Source organism: Rhineura floridana, chromosome 1 (genome assembly GCF_030035675.1).
Source record: "Rhineura floridana isolate rRhiFlo1 chromosome 1, rRhiFlo1.hap2, whole genome shotgun sequence".
Classification (NCBI taxonomy): Eukaryota; Metazoa; Chordata; class Lepidosauria; order Squamata; family Rhineuridae; genus Rhineura; species Rhineura floridana.
The window spans coordinates 148,663,020-148,668,535 of NC_084480.1; positions in this window are offsets into that span (position 1 = coordinate 148,663,020).

Consider the following 5,516-nt stretch of genomic DNA (forward strand, 5'->3'; position numbering starts at 1 on the left):
CAGAGAGTACGACTGAACACACATTCCATTGTGCATGTAATTTTAAGACTTTATTTGGAATTCCAAATAAAGCACAAGGAAATAATTTCAGTTTCATTCTTAGAATGGGAGTTTCTTGATAAGGAAGAGCACTGAAGGCCAGAGCCTACCAAGGAATAAAGTGTCCCCAAAAGAAAACTAGTTGTCAGGACGGGTTCTAGCCTAGCATTCTCCCAAACATCTAGCTTTCCATGTGCAGGGGATGGTTTTTATATTGTGGATTCACATACCTCTCAATCCCTCAGTGGTGCTGCAGCAGCCAAGGCAGTTGTGAGCCTCACAGGATGTTGGGGGGGGGGCAGAGGGAGGGAGGAACTGGCTGACTTGTCTCTGTTTGCACTGGAGGAGTTGAAGAGCAACCCTGAGGAGGGGCATGTGTGAAAAGGATCACCCATGCTCTATAGGCTGGAAACATGCCTGTTGCCACCTCCCAGCTTGTGCGCTCCAGGCAGTAGGTTGCCCCAAGAAGGAAGTCACATGCTAATACCTTGAGTCACCACACTATCACAGATACTGCTCAGGCATGTTCCCCTGCCTTTAGCTTACACCTGAACTAGATGTTACAGAGAACACAGGGCTTCCTTCAAAACAAGCAACCCATCTCTTCCTCTCCCCTCAGGAATGTCTGCTAGAGTAAAAGGCATGAGCCTGATGTCTTGCTGCAAGTTGCCCTGTACTGTGCATAGCAGCCTATACTGTTACGGTGCAGCAGAAAACATTCACAATGCAATGTCATTTTTTATCTTTAGCAGGAGTAAACGGACGAGATGACACAGGGCTCTGTGCTCCATAATAGCCAATGGCAGCCCTAGTCTTGGGGACAGTGCTGGGGTCCTCGCACAGCAAAAAGATGGCAGAGCTGCTCAAGATTCTTGAGGCTGAATGGGAACTACCAAAGTTCTTGTCTTCCATCAGTGTGGCCATTGACAGTGACATTCCGGGGCTCCAGCCTGTACAAATATTTTTGTAAGGCCACTTCAGAACTTATATGCATCCTGGTAAAGGCTTTCATAGCCTTTAAAACGAAATAGTAAAGCAAATATGATGTTACCAGTAGTCTCACCTGTTGCCTTGGTAATTTATACAACGGACGTTAAAACAGCTGACTAGAGCATAGATGGGCATTCTCCAAGAGCAAGCGCCTCTGTTCTTTTTATAAAAGAAAAGTGTCTAAAAGAGAAATCTCTCTCACAGGAAGGGAAGGTCCACATGCAGTTACAGCCTGCTCTGGGTGTTAAATTGAGCTGATTAGAACTTAAGGAAATGTCACTAACTTTATACCAGGGGGTACTTGACGTAAGAATATTCTCTATCCGATAGGAGCAAGCTTACACAGGACTTTTGCATAGCAACATTGTAGAAGAGGGATGGATCCTAGGGTGAGCTGGAACCTTATTGGAGGTCATCTTTTCTTTGCTGGGGTTCTCTCCCACACACACACGCACCTTTGCTCACAGGGGTGGCTGGTGCCCATTGGGACTGGTGGAGTGGAAGGAAGAGAGGCTAGCAGTAGGTGGAGGCTGAGGCGGCAGCAGGCGCACCCAACTATTTCTGGTTTTGCCCCCATCCTCTTCCCTGCAGAGTTCTACAAGAGCAACACTGAAATGCTCTCTCGTGTTTTGTTTTGCTTTGGCTGCTGAGTCAGCTATCCTAGCCAGCTATAAAGCCTGAGGCTCAGGGCAAGGGGAAGACGCAGATCCCTCAGATGGGCTTAATGAGAGCAGGACAGCTCTGTATGATGGCTCTCAGTTCGCAGGGAGCACGGAACTGGGGTGAGGTAACGGGGGCATTATATCAAAGACTGAGGGGGAATCCAAGGAGATGGGGGGGTTATCTGGAGATCTAAGCACTAGGGGCATTGCGTAAGCTATTATGGTGACCTGCAGGTGCATGCCGTATCTGTCTTCCTGCCCGAGGACAGCGTACGCTACACTGCAGCAAGTACAAGCTGGTATCCCCACTGGAAGAGAACGTGAAAGGGCCCGAGGCCTTCCCCTCTATGATCAGGCTTATCAGGTAAGATGAAATGCACAACGTAGCCTGAAGAAGCTAAGTTGGCTCTAAGTAGGAAAGTGAAGGATTTAAGGGTACAAGTGATGGTTTCATCATTCCTTCCCATAGAAGAGGCAGGTCCTCAGCAGAGAAAGGATGATATTGGAAGTGAACAGCTGATTACACAGATGTCATCCAGAAAGGTTTGGTTTTGTGGATCATGGCCTACTTAAGTGAAGGCCTCCTGGTAGAAGGTAGTGTGCAGCTCACAAGCACTGCCAAGAATGTGTTTGGCAAAAGCCTTGGAAGACAATCAAGAGAGCTTTAAAATCAAATCCTGAGGGAAAGAGGCAAAAGCCCAGACAAGAGAAATCACTGAGGAAGCAAAACAGTGGAGGCCAGGGCTAGTAATTTGCAGGTAAATAAAGCAGGGAGAACAAGCAGGTGCTAGTGCAAGGAGTATGGGAAACAGGATGAACCAGAAATCCTAATTTGGGAAAGTAAATTTGATTTGTTAGGTATCAAGGAGACTAGATGAAATGAGTCACGACCAGAACATACTCTAAGTGGAGAATCCAAAAGGTAGCAGCTGATTTCTCTAAGCCAAACCCTTTCTTCTACCCCAAAGGCTTTGACTCAGAGAACTCTATTGTTCTTCCGAACTCTTGAACCACCATTTGCCTTTCTAAACTTCCTACCCCAAAAGGCAGGCCTGCTGGGAACATGGAAGAGTTTCAGCAAGGCAAGCTGATGGGAAACAGAACCCCTGACTTGCAATTACGTTACTTGCAGAGGCTGGAAGGGGAATGTAAGTTATAATTAAAAATAGTCGCAACTTGATGCACACAGCTCCCTCCTTACAACAGAAAAACAAGATCTGAAAAGAAATTTTCTCAGGGGAAAAAGATCCACAGGCAGAGAAAGGAACAAAGTTGCATAAATGCCACACATGTAAAGCACATGGCTCTCCGCCCCGCAAGAATCCAGAACCCTTAACATACTACAGCTCCCAGGATTCTTTAGGGAAATCCATGTGCTTTAAACTTGCTTGGTCCAGACTGCAACATGAGCAGGCCTCTGTATGCTGACCACACTCTGCTCCCTGCTACCCTCCTCACTCGGGCTGGGTCAGCCAGCCAAAGAGATGGGAGCAGAATTTGTCTCAGGAAAACAGATGAAATAAATACAATTTAAAAACAAACTGAAAGTTTTCTGCTCATTTCTTCTCTAACATGAGTAAAAGGTTAAATAGTGCGACTCCAAGGTAATAACTAGGACTGGGACAAACCTGCCCTACTCCTATTTTACCGCAGAACCTGGGAAAAGGAGGGCATGTAATGCTAAGGAAGTAGTTAGAGACTACTTAGCTACTTTGAATGAATTCAGGTCTCATGAATTACATCCCATATTGTTGAAGGAGCTTGAGGACATTCCTTCAAAGCAATTGGCTCTAATCTTTTGAGAATTCTCGAGGAAAGGGGTGAGGTACTGGAAGACTAGACAAGAAGCATCCCTATATTAAAAAAAGGAGTCCAGGGGGGCAGATCCAGGAAACTACAGATGCGTCTGTTAGTTTGGTAGATCATGGAAATGCCACAGACATAGTATATCTTTATTTCAGCAAAGCAAATTAACAAAAGTCTCCCATGATGCCCTTGTTAACAAGCTGGTACAATGTAAGCTGGATGATACTACTGTTGATGGATCTGCAGCTGCCTGAACAACTGTACCCAGCAATGGCTCTGCATCAACCTGGAGGGAGGTCTCAACTGAAGTGCCACAAGGCTCTGTCTTATGACCTGTACTGCTCAAACATCATTATAAATTACTTGGATGAAGAAGCAGAGAGGACGCTTATCAAATTTGCTGATGATACGAAGCTGAGAGGGGAAGTCAACACCATAAAACAGAATCAAGATTCAGTATGATCTCAACAGGGCTTCATGCCCTTTTGAAAAAGAATTCAGAGAATAATATTCAGTATAAAAATTACTGAATGGGGCTTTTTTTAAGAGCAGTTAAAAAGGTAAAGGTTTTTTTTAAAAAAGATGGGTTCAAAGCTCACCTCAGTCATGAGCTCATCAGGAGAGGGCCTTAGGGACACAATAACCTGGTATTTTGGTCTCACGCCCCTCACCACCTGCAATTTGGGGATTTAAAAAAGTGGTTTCAGCATAAGGATTGCCATGTATTCATTTGAACACTCAAAAGCACAATATAAATGCTAAGCATTATAATCTACTTCCCAATCATATTTTATTTGCCTCTGCAGCTTAAATCAGAACATTAAGAGTAAAACCACGCTGAAGTTAGGTACAGTCTGAAGCCTGTTACCTCCCATGTGTTTCTCCCCTGTCCCTTTAATAAAGACCTGCGCTTACTTTTGGAATAGAATTTGCTGAAGAATCTATGCAATTAAGCTAACCATATACAGACAGAGGGCAAGATCAAACAAGGCCAGATTCATCTAGAGCACTTTGTGAGATGATTCCTCATTAAGAGTAGAGTTTAACAAACAAGAGAAGCATGCAAAGGTGCTGCTTCATTCCACAAATGAAGACAAAATGTTCATGTTTTGTGTTCATATTTGTCTTCTGACAAATAGATTTTAGACCCTCCGTGGCGCAGAGTGGTAAGCGGCGGTAATGCAGCCGAAGCTCTGCTCACGGCCGGAGTTCGATTCCAATGGAAGGAGGAAGTCGAATCTCCGGTAAAAGGGGTTGAGGTCCACTCAGCCTTCCATCCACCCGTGGTCGGTAAATGGGGGTAAAGAAAGGCCGGGGAAGGAACTGGCAATCCCACCCCATATATACGGTCTGCCTAGTAAACGTCGCAAGACGTCACCCTAAGAGTTGGAAACGACTCGCACCACAAGTGCGGGGACACCTTTACCTTTTGTGTTTTAGGCTGTGGGCACACTAGAATGGTTTTTCTGGCTGCGTTTTGAAGTGACTCTGCCCTCAGCTGGACACACCTCCCTTCCCCACTACTGACTTCAGACCTTGCAAGACCACCCACAGCAAAGCATTGAACCAATCACTATCCCTGCCTGAACCCGCAGCAAAGCGTTTCCATTGGCCACACCTGCAGAGGCAACAGGTTGATCTACCAATCAGTTGCAAAATCTGCCTGAAGCTGAATTTTAAAAAAAAGCCCACTAGAGCTGATCTGACCAGGTTTTAGAGCAAAAAGGGACAGAGTTTGACTAGCGCTGTGTGCCCCCATTTTCAGATGCACTGGAACTGGCACAACAGTAAGTGTGTCTCTACCCTTAGAATCAAAAGTTGGAGGATAATTAGCATCAGACAGTCCCTAGTTAACTTAGCTTTATTCTGTGCAGAGTAGGGCTTTTAAATGAAGAAAAAAGAGTGGGAGGGAGAATCCTATTCTGGATTTTCAAATATATGCAGATATAAGGATGGGGAGAGAATGTTGATGCTCTAATACTGGAAAGCTTTCATGCACAAAATGAAAAGTAGGCAGCA